The sequence below is a fragment of the Oryx dammah genome, unplaced genomic scaffold, assembly GCF_014754425.2.
Source record: "Oryx dammah isolate SB20612 unplaced genomic scaffold, SCBI_Odam_1.1 HiC_scaffold_1, whole genome shotgun sequence".
Taxonomy (NCBI): Eukaryota; Metazoa; Chordata; class Mammalia; order Artiodactyla; family Bovidae; genus Oryx; species Oryx dammah.
This window is the reverse complement of record NW_024070185.1, coordinates 35,352,275-35,369,648: the sequence shown is the minus strand read 5'-3', so window position 1 is coordinate 35,369,648 and position 17,374 is coordinate 35,352,275. Positions and strand designations below refer to the sequence as shown.

The 17,374-nt window shown below is 41.5% G+C and overlaps 1 protein-coding gene across 1 annotated transcript in view; it reads right to left on the bottom strand.

Moving 5' to 3' along the window:
* The window catches only part of LOC120863868 (receptor-type tyrosine-protein phosphatase delta-like), a 561,974-nt gene extending 558,337 nt beyond the window's left edge, over positions 1-3,637 (bottom strand). Inside the window, exon 1 of the mRNA XM_040240488.1 lies at positions 3,219-3,637. The gene's annotated coding sequence lies outside the window, so the exon portion shown is untranslated. The remainder of the gene's footprint in view (positions 1-3,218) is intronic.
* Between the last annotated feature and the right edge of the window lie 13,737 nt (positions 3,638-17,374).

The window sequence follows — 17,374 nt, the reverse complement described above, 5'->3', positions numbered from 1 at the left end:
ATTATTTATCCATAGAATCCTTTTAAAAATAGAAATGTTCAATGACTTGATAAATCAAGTTTGGTCTGAAGGAAATTCAATATGCAAATACTTACAGTGTGCTCTTTTACAAATAGTCACCCTTGTCAATTTGAAAAACTGAAAATCAACAGAAGAACAATGTAAGAATACTTGACCTTATTGCCTAATGTCTATCAAGATTGCCACAGCTGGTCGATTTCAAATTTGTGAAACTGACACTTAAAAATGTACGATGCATCCCCAGTGCAGGTCCCTCAAGTGCTGACTAAACTGTAGTCACAGCCTCAGATTCTCCTTCCACACAACTTGCACAGCACTTACAAAGCCAGTTTAATCACACCATCAATCTATGACTACACATTCCTTAAAGTAATTCTGCTTCCTTTCTCTTTTAACCTTACATTATGCAAATAACACCCTTTTCAGTCCAATAAGGAAAACTTCTTAACGTTCCTACTTGTTTATCCTTGACATACACTGAGAACTTGGATCACATATGAATTTGCAGAAATACCTCTCCAATGTTCCACACACTCTGTGAAAAGTCATCCTTGCACCACCATAGTGTAATGTTCTAAACAATAGTCTTGAAAAACCCTTCAATCAATGTCTATGACTAACATCAGAGCATGAGTTAATAGGTTAAAAAGACAAAACAAAAACACAGGGGACTGCCTACCTGATTCTTTTTAAATGTTTCTCTAGGAAGGGTTTGCTTATGCCATACCAAGCTATCTCCTGGATATAAGAACAGTTATACAGGCCCCTAGTGGTTTAGCAAATAGCAGCAGATGAGGGGATTCCAATTCTTAGTTCTGGACTTTGAGATATTCTGACTATAAATGAATGTCAATCTTAAAAAGAAAATCAAATCATGGTAGTTAATACTTTAAGCAGTTTTGCTTTTATGATTATCCACTGAAATACATACATATTAAATAGAGCACTGAATTTCATTACTTTAGCAACTACAACTGCACTGATCTAAGAAGAATTTGTTACATAACCTCCACAATAAAATATTTAATTCATTCACCTCTTTGCATGTCATTACAAAAGTAATATATTACTCATACAATAAAATATATTCCAGACACACTTTTCCTCTTTGAATCTTATTTCTATTATACTAGTATTACTGAGAGCTTTAAGAACAGATTATTTCTATATAAAGTGCTATTTAAAATGAAATATAGATACAAACTGAATGCCACTTTTAAAATAATAGAAATCTAAAATGTGCTTCCCAAGAAATAAAACCAATGTTTTATAAACAAAGCTAGTGATAAAACTTACGTTAGAGTGCACCTATTTTAAAAAATCTACAATTAATAACACCACTTAATCCTCATCTCCTAGCTGCCTTTCCTTTAAAAAAGAAAATTCTAGGCAGGGATTTTTACAGCTTTTAGCAATTTTTAACTGGACACAGTCTGACAGCTGAATTCATAGAACTGACCAGCTTGTCAATTTCACACTTTGAAAGTACAATAATAGCTGATAGCATGAGGGTGAATATAAGAAATCTGTCACAGAATTGCTAGCTCCATTGAAAAGCAAAGTACAGTATATAATTATGGGAGGTGGGAGGTAGGAAAATTTTCCTTCTATTGTCCATTTTGGAGATCTGTTTCAAGAATTCGGACATTGAGCATTTAAATTGTATTCTCTCTTTGCTAAGCTAATAATGTAACATCCATCTGTGGCATACAAAAAAATGTTTTCTAAATACCTATAATATCTATTAAGCTTTGTCCTGGATATCATCATAATAACAACATGAGAATCTTTAAGTTGGTATCACTTAAATATTCCTTTAACTCAGAATATTTCAAATCTTGGCGGTAGATCACTCTGGTTTTACTCAAGTTGAGTGGTGACTGTGAACACTTTGAAACAGAAATAGAATAGCCAAAATGGTTAGAAGTATCAGTGGTTGGACTAACTCCCCATATGTGTGCTACAGGATGGTTGGAAAGAACACACCAAAAGGAAAGGTCCACGTTTGAAGCTCTAGAAGTCCAGCAGCGAATCTATCTCAAGTCACAAGCAGTCACTAGTCTCTGACAGGCTCAAAATGTATGTGCTCTGCTCTAAGTCACTGGTACTATGACTGTGGGCATGTAAAAAAAAGGGGGGGGGACGGTGGAGGAAAAAAGTTTAAGAGAAAATTCCTGACTCCCTCAGGAATCTTCCTGGAGGTTTAAGGCATCCTACAAAGTGTAAGCTGTTCTGGAGATCACTGTTAGAAAACAGAGGAGACATCAGACAAGTGATGTACTGGAAAAGCTGGAAACAATACAAATGAATTGTGATCATCCAGGTTTTGGCTAATGGAACAATACTGGAGCACCCAATTAATGAAAGCCAAGCTCACAAGATTTTTTTTTTAATCATAAGAAAAGTGACTTAATTTGTTACTGCTTTTAAAAGAAAATCAACCTCACACATAAACGATTCAAGTTTTCTACATGCCAGTGAGAAAGCTACAATAAATAAGGAAAGCAAAGAACGTTTGGTTTGTTCTTGGTTTTCTTTTCAAGTTGTTTCCTACAACTTGGACTTTGCATTATAAATTCTGCGTTACCTTCCCCATGGAATAAGTGTGTAAGAAGGGCAGATCGCCACAGCAAAACTACGAGCTTTGATCCTGCCACGGAAAGGTCTCCAAAACAGTCCCCCTCCTCTTTGGCAGCCGCGTAGACTTTCATTCCTGCTATTTCTCCTTCTCCCCAGTAGTTCAGAGGAAAGAAAGAAAAAGAAATCGCCCCCCTCTCCGAACCAGCCCTCCTTAAAACAGTACTCACTGCCTCTTAAAAAAAAAAAAATGCAGTGGCAGAATCTCTGGGTAGGGTCGTATTGCCCCGCCGCTCCACCATTTCCCCAATATTACGCCCACCCCAGGAGGAGAAAGCGGAGATGGCACAAACACCCAGACTCAAACACCCTCATTCTCTACAACTGCCACACTCCCAGGTCTGAGGTTTTCAGCGAGAAACGAACCGTGCAGGGGAGGACCTCTGCCCAAGGAGGTTCAGAAGAGCAAACTGTTCGCTCCAGTGCCGGGGCGCCGGGCTCGCAGACGCGGGAGAGTGTAGCTCCGGCCCCCGGAGCGCGGGCTGCGGGAGCCTGGCTCTGGCGAGCGCAGACCCGAGAGGACTCAGGGGGGGCGGACCGGGTCGGCTCGGAGGACTCACCTGGTCATGTTGGCTCCGGGCAGCCGCCGCCACCGCCTCTCGCGCCGCCACCAGCACTTTCCTCCAGCGCCTTCGCCCCCCGCCACGGCCGCGCAGCCCGCGCCTGCCCCAGCCGCCGGAGTCCGGGCGGCCGATTTAATCCCGCGCAGCTGCGGCCCCCGCCGCGGGAGCACCCCCAGTGGCCGCCGCCGCCGCCGCCTCCGCCCGGTCCTCGCGCGGCCAGCCCAGTCCAGAGCGAGGAAGTGGAGGAGAGTCTGCGAGTGAGTCCAAAAAGCCGAAATCCAGCATCCAGAGGAGCGCGTCCCCCCGCCCTCCCTCCACCCCTACCCCCTTCTTCTCCTCCTCCTCCTCCTCCGCCTCCTCCTCTTCGCGGGCCGTCCTCCCGGCCCTTCTGAGCCCGCGGCTTCCGCGGCGGTTTCTCCTCCTCCCGCTCCTCCTGCTCGCCCTGCGCTCGCTCTCCGGCCGCCGCCGCCGCTGTGTGTCGCCTCCTCCTCCCGCTCCTCGACGCTCCGCCGCTCGCGGCTGGGGGGTCCGGGGCCGCGGAGCCTCTCCTCCCTCCGCCTCTCCTGTTTCCTCCTTCCCGGGGCTGCTTCTTTTAAAGAGGATTCTTTGGCCACAAATAGCAACTCGGCTGCCCCCCTCAACGCCTCCCTGTCCTTCTTTTCTTCCCCCCAAAAAAGTGAAGCGCACTCGAGAGGTAACCAGAAACTGAGGCCGGCGGGGGACGGGGGGAGAGGGGAGGCGGGGGAGAGGCGGCGAGGCGACGCCTGGAGACCGGCCCGCGCGGAGTCAAGGGCCCGGAGAGGGGACGGCCAGGCCAGCCCAGTCCTCGGACCTGGCTTGAACCTGGCGGCTCCGGTTGAAGGCGAGGTGGTTTGGAGGGGAAATTAAATGAAAAAATCTCAGGAAAGTGATTGGAAAAGCTCCTCTCTTTGTTTCCTTGTCTGGGTGATTTCGAAAATCCTCGTAACGTGCCGGGGATCCCACGGAATCGCGGTGCCCCAGCGCTGAGGGATTGTGCGTGCGCGTTGCCAGCGCGAGAGTGTGAGTATGGGTGCGCCCGGGCGAGGGGAGGGCCAGGCCCGCTGCGCCCACTGGCGAATCCCTGAATCTGGACCACTGACCCACTGAAAGGGCCAGAGAGCTGGACCGCGAAGGAAGGAGGCAGGAGAGCTGGGAGAAGGAGGCGCGCAACCCACACACACACACAAACACACACACACACTTGCAGAGGAGGGGGCTGGGTGACGTCACTTCCCAGCATCCATCCAGAAAAGACCCCCTCTAACAAATTCACTCATCTCCTAAGAGCTGCACACCCGGTGCTTCCTGCTCTGGGTCCTGGCACAAGGGAGGAGAGATTCTGGTCGCATCCCATTCAAGCAGCGGTAACAATATAAGGCGCGCACGGTGATGAGACGGTTTGTGTCTACAACCCCGGTTCACCTTTGTAGCTTCCATTCAGGGATGTTTGGTGGATCCACTTTGGAATCAGGGAGGAAGAAAGGGAAGTATCGAATCAGTCTTAGTGGAATAACTCGTTTGCTTCCATGCCACTTGCTCTTATGATGTTGAACATGCAGTACTCCCCAGCTTGTCTGAAGGACATCGTATAACCCTCTGCCTAGACATGCGCTCAGTTGTGGGGCTACACAGGCTTCATCAACAGAACACACTGTGTGGACTGTTAGCTGAAGAGGCACCTTTTTACCCTTTTTACCTTTTTTACACCTCAAGGATCTCCAGCAAGCGCAAAAAGTCAGCAGCTGGAAGCCACCATTGGCACTTGGCCTACCAAAATGTTAATAGAAACTTGGTCAGAAAGGTTAAAGGAAAGTCAAGGTTTCCAGTCACCTGCCTTGCTCACTGTGTGCTCAAGGCTGCATATACACATAATACTTATTCCTGCAGGCTGTAGGCAGTCTTTGAAAGACCAAAGGTAAGCCAACTCCTTAGACTGAATCAGCCTAATGATTCAGCTGTTGTCTCAAGCTGCCATTTGTTCCCACTCTTTGTATGTTGAGCACCTGAAAGCCACTAAAGGATTGGTCAGTAATCCTCTGCCCCCTTTGTGCTCTAGAAAGAAATCACACATATTTGAAAGGCTTCTTGCTAAGTGAAGTTTAGTTTTCCAGCAATTTGTGGGGCAAGGGGGAGTATCATCTTAGCGTGACTATTCCTTGTTCTTTTTTTAAATGGTTAGCCTTATAGTCAGAATGAAGTAGACAGCTATTCCTGAGCAAGCCTCCAGAACTTTCTGATAAACCAAGGAACTGAAAGGCTGAGCAGGTTTGCTGAACACCTGCTCCTTATGCCCTAAGGATGAATTCAGAAAGTGGAGCCTCTGCACAGGTGATTCTCATTGAAGGTATAAACTCAAACTTGGCTTTCTCATTGAAAACCAGTGAGGCCCACTTTCCTCTTGCAAAGTTGGGTGTTAGAGGAACAAACAGAAAGTTTTTCAGAACCCTGGTATTTCCTCTGCTGTTGTCTTTGAAGGAGAGACACATATCCAGTTACCTCATTAAGAAGATCTGACTAGTTCTGACCTTATTTGAGATCCTGGCTGGGAAGTCTGATTGCTGTCAAAGAAGAAATAGGATCAATATATTCCACTCATAGCAAGTTAGAGGCTATGAGAACTAGCCTAGAGAACTCAGTGATGCTGGTTACCAAGGTGAGCAACAAGCAAAAAGAAAAGGGATGCAGAAATAAATGATACAAGCCCAAGGACCCAACTTCATGACACCATGAGGTCCCCAATGTTCCTGCCCCGCTACAACCAAACATCTTAAAGAAAAAAGTAGCAATGAAAGGAAGGGACTAGAGAGTCTGAGCTATTATTGTATTGGGATGGTCAAAAGGTTCGTGCGGGTTTCCCCTGCAACGTCTTACAGAAAAACCCAAACGAACTTTTTGGCCAACCCAATACAAAAGAGTGTTGTTCAGGGGGATATGAGAGAGAGCATGCACAAGTAGAAGAGCCAAGCTTCCTCTGTACATCTAAGTCATGTTGGGAATAAGACTGCAGCCCCATATACACATATTAACATATTCAGATCAGATTTGTAACAAAATAGCTCCCTGTGGCATCTACTACAGTATAGGAGAGAGTTAACCATTTGGAGCTTTGAGGTCAAAAAGCATCAGAGGGGGACTAATCTGCCAAATCACCTAATTTTACAAGTAAGGAAACTGAGTCCCAGAGAGTTTAAGGTGACCCAACTATTGGTTGGCAGAAGGAGAACAAAACCCCAGATGGCATCGTCCAGTGTCCCCACCACCCACCGCCTCAGCTACTCCTAATTGCTGCCCAGTTCTGGATCCAAGAAGCCAGTTTTTCAGCTTATCAGTGAGCAATAAATACAGAATATTTTAAAACTATAAATACTTCCATGAAGGGAAATGAAGGAATGGTACTAGACGTTTCCTTAGTTCCTTTCTAGCTCTCACATTCTTTGATGAACAGCACACAGAAGCTTTGCTATAGCACAACCCCCTCTAGTGCAGAATTCAGCATACGATGAGTATGAGTCTATTTTGGACCCCATCCAAGGAAGTTAATTCCTAGAAGTACTGGGAAGATTTTATTCTTATCCATCATGAAGCATCCTAAAAAGGCTGAAAATAATGTTTAAGGACAATAACAGTAATCACTTGTATTATGTACTAAACATCATCCTAGCCCACTGTTTTTCAAAAAGCACATCATGACCTTTTCTGGGTCATGAATCTGGTGTGTCATGAAACATTTTTTAAATGAAAGTAGGAAAGAAAGAGTGCATTATCTCTATTAAATATTGTTTTGTAAAACTTTTGGTCCCATCATGCGGCTAGTGATTAAAAGAAAAAGTTTCAAAACCTCCAATCTTAACAACTGCCTTGTTACTTAAGTATCATTAGCCCCACTGTATAACTGAGGAAGCAGAAGCCAAGGGTATAAGTAATTTGGCCAATCTGACACAGCTAGTGAGTGGCCAAGCTAGAATTTAGAAACAACTGTTCTATTTCAAAATTTTGTGTTTTTACTTCTATTCTGATTATAAATTAATATCCAAGGAACTGCATTAATTGTTGGTCATATTTCCTTTGTGAAGACTGCAATGATCTGTAGTAAATCCAAGTAGATTGGAGAAATATGACATAGGTTCAAATGGCATGTTCTGAAGATATTAAACCCTTTCCTAAGGCACTGAAATGAGTATTTGAGACCTCTTCCTATAGGTGCTACTTATGCCTAATATATTTCATTAATTTGCTGCTAAATGCACACATGGAATAACAATTAATGGTTTTAATCCTCAAATAACTTAATCTCTACAAGTGTTAAAATGTTTGCGAGAGCTTTCCAAATTTAATTCATATGGCATTTCTCAGTAGCTTATTTATTGATCAAACACAGACCTGGCACACGAGAAAGATAATATAGCCACCAGCGAAGTCCATGAATACTGGAGTGGGTAGCCTATCCCTTCTCCAGCAGACCCTCCTGACACAGGAATCAAACCAGGGTCTCTCGCATTGCAGGCGGATTCTTTACCAACTGAGCTACCAAGGAAGCCCCATATGCAAAACACAGTCCCTAAACTGAACAATATTTCTGTTCATTTCAGAACACAAGACATACACATATAAAGTATTCAGACGACACTATAATTCTACGTAAACTGTGAAGAAGAAAGGAAGAAAATTCAGATGCCATGCTACTATTTTTAACTTACATGGAGACTCTATAGACCATTAACACTGCAGGTTTAGGTGCTGTTATTCCCATTCCTCAGATTTGAAAGCTCAAATTCGGAAGTAGGAGCTGATCAAAATGAGCCTCTAATCCTGATCTTTCTGATTACACTACCTAAAGTCTAAAGTCTAAAGTCTCTTTACAAACAGGTGGGCTTCCAGTAGAGGTGGTTAGAGATGTTGAGACATGCTATGCAAACATTCCAGCTTTTCTCCATATGAAGGAAATGTACTTTCTTCTTTCTCCAAGGCAGCATTTCTTGTTGCTGTCAGGCAGGAATGTTCTCTTTAAAAACTCCACATCTTTCTCTAAAGCCAGGCCCTCTCTCCTGACTGTTGGCCTCACCTGCTGTATGTAGAGGACGTTATGATACGATGCTATTTTCCATTGGCTCTGCTACTGGAGATTACAGCATGCGACTGTGACAAATGGATATTCCCATTAAATTCTTTAGTAGAGTGGGGCATTCCATTAACCACTGGCACTATCCCAACCCAAGTGAAACATTGGGTCATTTTTTTTCTTGTGAGCAAGAAGTGAAGGAGGGAAACAAAGGATAGACTCTAATTACCTTTCCTATTTTTTTGTGTTGCATGCATTATGATAGCCGTATATTACAATTATTTATAATTAATATATGACAAGCTGTCAGCTAAAATTTAACAGGTGATTTGTCAAGAAGTTGCATTAATTCATACATGAAGCTGTGGATTTCAGTATTTCCAGCAATAAAAGTGTGTTTCAGTTTTGTTGACTTAAACCGATTGTGTTTAAATAGTCAAAGGCCACCTCTCTATATATGTACAGCAACTTTAAAAAGACAACACATGCTAACACAAATGGGTAATTTGTTAGTAATTTTAAGGAATAAGCACATTCTTCTGAGACTTTAACCTTTAAATGCTAATGTTTTCACTGAAGAAATTAATTGCCTTGTGTTTATTTTGAAATTTTAAACTTTATGATTTGTACACATTTTCAAATGGTGTCTTTGGTAGTAAAGGTAAAGCTGAATGGTGAGAAAAGTAATTGTCATTACTTACATTCCATTTAGGGTTTGTATCTTACACTAGGGAATTCTGAAAATAAAGACTATTTTAAAATACAAAAAAAAAAACGATTAAGAAGTCACCAGAAAGCCAGTAATTAATCACCAGTGAGGGGGAAATCTAGGGAGACCAAAAACTGATGGAGCAACCTCCATTTTGCTGAATGGCACAAGAATGGGGCAAGAATGGAAATGAGTCACCGAGATTTCTTGGGAGTGATAACAAAATTCTTTAAAAAGAGAAACAGTTTGGTTTCAATATCAACGTCATGGGACCTAACCTGGAAATGACGTTAAATTCTGAAACTACAGTTTTATGATTGGGTCCCTGGCCAACCAAAGTTGGTATTGTGTAAGAGAATGAGAGAAAAATGAAGCAGCATTTGTTTAACATTTCTTGTGCACAAGGCTGACTCTTATCTGTCAAGACTAGAACTTGCTGCAGGATGTTAATGACTCACAATCCGCTACTGTAGAGGGTGCTGCATCTCCTTAAATAAAGAATGTGCTTTGAAACTCAATGGTTGGAGAGAGAGACGAAAAACAATAAGACCAAGAAGGTAAAACCCAAAGTGCAGTAGCTTTTCAATATGAGTAAGACTTCTGTGCCCACAAACCAAGTTCAGTCCACAGTTTTACCTAGAAAACCATGCAGAGTCACAAAGTTGTTTGTAAAGGGTCTTTCAAAAGAGATTTCAGAAAGTGATTTTCAGAAACTCACTCAGAAGCAAAACACAACAAGTTGAATTCCATGGAAGTATACCTCTTCACCGGAGAAGGTGACGGCACCTCACTCCAGTACTCTTGACTGGAAAACCCCATGGACGGAGGAGCCTGGTAGGCTGCAGTCCATGGGGTTGCGAAGAGTTGGACACAACTGAGCGATCACTTTCACTTTTCACTTTCATGCATTGGAGAAGGAAATGGCAACCCACTCCAGTGTTCTTGCCTGGAGAATCCCAGGGACGGGGGAGCCTGGTGGGTGCTGTCTATGGGGTCACACAGAGTCAGACACGACTGAAGCGACTTAGCAGCAGCAGCAGCAGCATACCTCTTCACAGGCTGTGAATTATAGATGACTGGTGACCAACCAGAGCTTTTATCCTCGATCGGGACCCCCAGTTAACAGATTTCACCTTGCTTCCCAGCATAGCTGTGGGTGTTTCTGAAGAAATTCAGGAGCAGTTTTCAAGACAATGAACACAGCAAAGACATTAAGATGACTATTTTTCAGCCACTTTTCAAACCTTTCTCTATCTTCATTATAACCTCCTCTTATACTTCATTATGCCACTTAACAATTTCTACTGGATGTGTCCATAATATTCTTTTTAGTTGTTTGACAGCAGATTCATGTCTGACTGGAGCCGAAAGCTCTTATAATAGAACTTTCAGCTCTCTATGTATTCCATAAATATTTGAGAAAGTAAAGGAAATGAAGGATGAAGCTAGGAAGAGAGAAAGAGGAAATGAATTGGTTGTCAATTAGTCTTTCCTTGAGAAACATCACTTTACTTACAAAGCTTCCTGCAGTTCACTTAAAGAGAATGAATTTGTCCTGCCTCTGGTCTCACATTCTTTTTCTTCTTATTTCCTGTTTCTCTGTATTTTGTATGTGTATATTTGCACCCTATTAATCTCTAAACATCTCCACACTCATATTTCACCATCAACAAGCAAAATCTCAAGACTTCTGCTGAATGACTCAATGGAAGGTAACATGGGCTTAGATATCCCTGAGGCTGGTCAGATGTTACCCTCACAGTCCCTCTTACTGGGCCTCTGCTGAAAGGTAAAATAACCGTGAGTTAGGCCTCACTAACTAAAAGATACCACAAAATGTCACAGATAAATAATAGTAGAATCTGAACAGGAGTGGATGAATTCATAGTGCCACAGAATTCTTAATATAATTACAAACTTCCATGGCTTCCTACTAGATGTCAGAATAACTGATCAATTCAGTAGAATGAAAATCCATCATATCTCTGATTGGTACTGAACTTTTCATTTCTAACTAGGTACACTTCTATTAGGCAGATCAAGCATTCATTTATCTCTAAATATTCTTTTCCTGTATCATCATCTATTATTCCAAAACATCCTGATTTTCAAAACTCATTGATCACATGTCCAAGATTACTAGTAACACTAAACAAGTCCAGCAAAAATTTAAACAGGCAAAACAAAAACTATTATTTCCCACATGTATGAATACTTTAAATCATCAATTCAAGTCAGTGCTTGTTTTATAAATATAGAAAAATCATTCTTGGTTATTATCTATTTTTCAGTTTTTAAAGGTTACATTTTGTTTCCTTTTCTTACCACCAAAACCCATTTTTCTAATATAAATGTCTTTTTTGGACTCATACAATAATCTTTTGTATATTCTTCTGCTCTTAATGTTTTTCTTATTGGCCCCAATCTATTCTCCATTGTGCTGCGCAATTAAATTTAATAGAGCACAAGTTTAATTATATAAGTTCTATGCTCAAAAAAAAAACACCCCAAAATCTCAGTGGTTCAGGACTATTGACCAACCTAAGTAGAAATATTCTAACAGCATTGAAAGGCCACCACAAATGGAATGCTACCCGACTCATTTTTCCATTCTAAATTTCCACTGCTTTACTACCAATACCTTAAACTCCAGAACTGTCTGAACAAAACTGTACATTTTTCTTACTCAAGTTGCTTATGATTGCCTACATGTTGAACCCCTGCCCAGCCTTTAAGGGCCATCTCATCAAATCTCATCAACTAGCTGGGCATTTATTGTCTTCCTGATTCTTCTACCCAGGCATGAGTACTATTTCATTTAAAACATCTGATTCTTTGGATTTCCCTAGAACATTGTTTCTCTGTTGCATTAATTCTCTATGCTGGATTTGAAACTCACATGGTAATAAACTTGTATATTTATTTGTTTAAAAAAATCTGATTCTTTGTTAGTCTACTGAAGTAAGATGATAGATCACAGAAAGCACTCGTGCCCAAGATGTGTTTCATGGCTTGTTTAATTGGTATCTATCAATGATTGGAACCGTAACATACTATAAATATGAGAATGCACTGGACAGAGTCAGTGGGAAATTACATGAACTTATGTCTAATCATGCCTTGAAATTCTTTTGCCAGGTGACTATGTTTAGGAAGAGAACAATGAAATTCCAAAAATTCTGAGTTAAGACGAATATGAGGAGTTGAAGACTATGGAAGCTTTTAACTCTTTTTCTCTCTCTCTCTTCCTTCTCTTCCCTTAATCCCTTCGTTCATCCCTCCCTCCTTTCCCTCTCTCTCCCTCTCTCTCTTCCACTTAGCTTTGCTCATTATTCATGCCAGGAGATAAACAAAACTGGGACTATTAACAATCTTTGACCTGGAGAAGCACAAAAGCAAAACAAGTCAGGCAGGAGCTTTTCTGTCTTTCCCTTGACAAAGAAATGTGTGAGACATCTAGAAGCCATCCTGAAATGGACCTTTGGCACTCATGCTTTCTCCACCAGAAGAACCTTCTGCCTGGTGGCAGGCTCTAGGAAATAGCCTTCCTTGCACCAAGTGGGCTTCCCTGGTGGCTGAGATGGTAAAGAATCCTCCTGCAGTACAGGAGACCTGGGTTCCATACCTGGGTTGGGAAGATCCCCTGGAGGACGGCATGGCAACCCACTCTAGTATTCTTGCCTGGAGAATCCCCATGGACAGAGGAGCCTGGTGGGCTACAGTCCATGGGTTCACAAAGAATTGGACACGACTGAGCAACTAAGCATAGCACACAGCAAGTAGAGGAAAGAAAGAACATGGCACCTGTATTGTTTTTCCTTTTTATTCCTGCACTGCCCCAAAGCAGACTGTGTTCCCAGACTGTGCATGTCAGAACTGCTCAATTTGGTCAGTTAGGCTGGGGAAAGAAGAGATGAGAAAGTAGAGCAAATGCTGAAAGCTGTATTTTGTCCATGATTCAATCCTTCCTGTGTCATCCATAACACACCTGCTTTTTATTAAAGTTATATTTATACTTGTTGTTCTCATTCCTTCCCTGTGCCTCTGCCACAAGCAAACCCTTGGTATGTTTTCAGATGGCAAGAATATAAAATCTTTAAGAGAGAGACTGGGCCTTAATCATCCATGTGTCCGCTGTATACCTGCAGAAGGTCCTATACAAAGAGGGCAAGAGAGAATGCTATTGAATTTTTCAGAAGTCTAGTGTTTTCTCTGATATGAGTGTAAACTCTACTGGGCACAAACATATCACAGTTTTCCCAGTTTAATATATTCCATCATGTTGTCTCCAGAGAGTATACTTGCATTTATCACAATACAAGTCTAAATGTTGGGAGTGTTGAACCCTTAGAAAGGTGGATGCCACCCCTGGCTATACGTTAGAATCACCTGGAAAACTTAAACCATATGCCCAGAGTCAACTCATATGATCTGAATTGGATTGTTTGAGAATGGGGCATTAGTGTAATTAAAAAAAAAACTTCCCAAGTGATTCAAATGTTAACCAAGGTAAAGTAACATTGCTTTACAACTCTAGGAAACACAATTTGAAAAACACTAGTTTTTCTAACCTATTTCCCAGCTCCAGGATTTTTTGTGAAAGCACTTTTATAAGTGAAAAAGAAATGTCCGCTTAATTAGATTCCGTTTTTAAGTAGTAACTACAAATGAAACATAGTCCAAATTTTGAATACTGGTGGGATGTTTTTAGTATTTCTTTTTACTTAGTTTTCACTTTTCATTCATCCCACAGTTCACTCATTCAGGCCTCCGCTGTGTGTGAGGTATGTCAACTATGCGCTATTGAAGTCATTCTAAAGAATGTGTTCTGTGAGTGAGGCTCACATATTAAGGAAAACCCTTTCATCCAAATACAATGCAAATGTCCCCTAATGATTTTCATTCCCTGCCATCCAATTTAAAGAGGAAGCAATGTCATCAAATTAGCCTAAATTCTAGCCATCCCACCCCCAAATAAACCTGTGATTAAAATAAAGAATCAGAAAGACTGAAACCCCTTTCCCCTTGGAAAAAATCTGGAATTAAGTCTTGATGTTCATGTGTTATTTGTGAGTTAAATCAGGAACAACACAACTACTACTTTGAGAGAGAGATGTGGCTCACAAATTTTTGCTTAAGGAATTCATTTTCTTGAGAGGAGAGTATTCTTGGTAAACCCTCATAGTAGAAAATGATCAACTGTGCAAACTACGCCACTAGAGCAGACTTCCTTTATTTCTCTAAGAGTTCTTAGCACAGTAGCTAACAAATTCGAGGAACACTGTCCACACCATATTAGTTAAATATTAATATTAATGTGGCACTTTGCAGTTCACAAAGAATTTTAAGATGACCACCTCTTGCAAGGCTCCTAATAATTTGTGGATGGTAAAACACCCATTACCCAGGGACCTCCCTGGCAATCCAGTGGTTAAGACTAGGTCCTTCCATGGCAGGGGGCATGGGTTCTATGGCTGCTCTAAGTACTGAGATGCTGCATGTCACATAGTGAAGCAAAACAAACAAACAACAACAAAAAAAAAAACAGATAACCCATGAATTCATCTGGATGCTCTGAATTAGAACCTCTGAGCTAGTTCCTGGGAGTCAGAATTCGGGGCATGTTTTTGGGTCATTCTGAACACCACCATGATTAACTCAATTCAAATCCATGACTTGTTGTACGTATTGCTCCTAGAAAAATGACCCTGTACAGCGGAGCAGGTTTTGAGATTTCCTAAAAGGCTAGCTGCCTTTTTCTAGGATTTGCCTTTTTCTTTCTTCTATACTTCTTAAAAGGAAAACAAACAGGGCACTATTTTATCTAAATCTACAAATTTTTTTTTTTTTTTTTTACAGATGACATGATCCTCTTTGTAAGGAAATCCTATGAAATACACACACGGACAAACACAAATCTGTGAGAGTTAACAAATAAGTTCTGCCAAGTTGCAGGATACAAGGTCAATATACAAAAATTACTTGTATTTCTATTTTTTTTTTAATTTTTTTTAATTTATTTATTTATTTTTAATTTTTTACTTTACAATTCTGTATTGGTTTTGGCATAGATTGACATGAATCCACCACAGGTGTACATGCGTTCCCAAACATGAACCCCCCTCCCACCCCCCTCCCCACAACATCTCTCTGGGTCATCTCCGCGCGTCAGCCCCAAGCGTGTCATATCCTGCATCAGACATAGACTGGCATTTCGATTCTTACATGTTATTATACATGTTTCAATGCCATTCTCCCAAATCATCACACCCTCTCCCTCTCCCTCTGAGTCCAAAAGTCCACTATACACATCTGTGTCTTTTTTGCTGTCCTGCATACAGGGTCATCATTGCCATCTTCCTAAATTCCATATATATGTGTTAGTATACTGTATTGGTGTTTTTCTTTCTGGCTCACTTCACTCTGTATAATCGGCTCCAGTTTCATCCATCTCATCAGAACTGATTCAAATGTATTCTTTTTAATGGCTGAGTAATACTCCATTGTGTATATGTACCACAGCTTTCTTATCCATTCATCTACTGATGGACATCTAGGTTGTTTCCATGTCCTGGCTATTATAAACAGTGCTGCGATGAACATTGGGGTACATGTGTTTCTTTCAATTCTGGTTTCCTCTGTGTGTATGCCCAACAGTGGGATTACTGGGTCATAAGGCATTTCTATTTGCAATTTTTTAAGGAATCTCCACACTGTTCTCCATAGTGGCTGTACTAGTTTGCATTCCCACCAACAGTGTAGGAGGGTTCCCTTCTCTCCACACCCTCTCCAGCATTTATTGCTTGCAGATTTTTGGATCGCAGACATTCTGACTGGTGTGAAGTGGTACCTCATTGTGGTTTTGATTTGCATTTCTCTAATAATGAGTGATGTTGAGCATCTTTTCATGTGTTTGTTAGCCATCCGTATGTCTTCTTTGGAGAAATGTCTTAAATTCTACTCTGCACAGCTGTCTTTTTCTAACTGTCCATGCTCTGCAGGAAGTACCTAGCTCCTGGCACTGGTTGGGGGGTTGAACCCCACCTTCTCTCTCTCTCTGGCTATAACTAAGGTCTTAACAGCCTGTGGAGACCACAGGACTCCTTCAGCAGGCAGCTGTAATTACATGAAATTTACCGGACCTTGTAGTGCAAACCCAGTAGCCTGCTGGGAGGTTTCAGTGGGCTTCAGCCTTCTATTTGGGAACATGCTGGTTCTAGCTTTGGATTCAGGGAGACTTGGCCGTGAAGTATTTGTGTTGGTGTGTGTTTTTCTCCACCTGTTTTAAAAAAGCCTTAAAAGATACTCTCAGCTAACTATATCTACTTCCCATCCTTAAATTATATTAGAACAGCATAATAGCTACCTTGGAAATATGATCTCATGTACAACCTGGGGCAGGGGGAATGTCAAACAGACACCCTCAATGAAATCTTCTTTAGAATAAAACTATGCATTTCAAGGAGAAGCGGCAATGTTATGTTTACCTTAGAATTATTCCTAATCCACGCAGCGACTGGAAAGAAGAGAATTTTAAGTCTGGAATGAAACACACTTGCCTGGAAATGACGACGCAAGGGGAAAGAAACCTCAAAAATTAAGAGAAAGTGTGTGTCAACCACCCGTATCTTGTTGATTCTCAAACTTTCCAAATTCTTTTTGAAATACAAAAAGAAAATACAAAAATACCCTTTGTTTAACAACCCTCCAGCTATTCTGGTTACAGCTTCTGGGAAATTTGTCTGTCAAAAGTTTCCAAAGACTTTGGTATTTTTCCTCTTGGGCAACTGAACATCATAAGGGTTATGGCACCAACGTGATCGTCCTCCCTCTCTCTCCTCTAGTTCAGCACTCCATGGAGCATTGGTTCTTTTGGCCTTGAAGGGAACACTATGGGAAGGAGGGAGAAGTGGATATACTGATTATTGACATAAATGACTAGGAGCCTCAGAACTTTACCCTCTGTCCAGACAGTGCCTCAGAGTGACAAGGATACTGGGGAAAAGGGCCCCAGTTTGCCATAAATCTGGTTATCCAAAAGGGTATGAGAGCTTTGTGCTTTTTATCTCCTGCATGCTAAGAAGAAAATGCAGCCATCCTACTTGAGACCCCCAGGTTCCACTCCTTTCCATCTATTTTTGTCTTATACCCTTTAAACTCTGTACCCACCTTGCTAGGTTCATAATTAGAGTGTTGGCAATGCCTGTTCCTTTGTTTTCAATTCCATTTTATACAAATGTTCCCATCACTCTTTTTAAAAGCCCTGGGCACATTTTCAAAACACACAACCCAAACAAATAAACTGCACAAACTAAGCCAAACCCACCAACAACTGGACACCCTTCCCATTTTGGAAGGCCACAC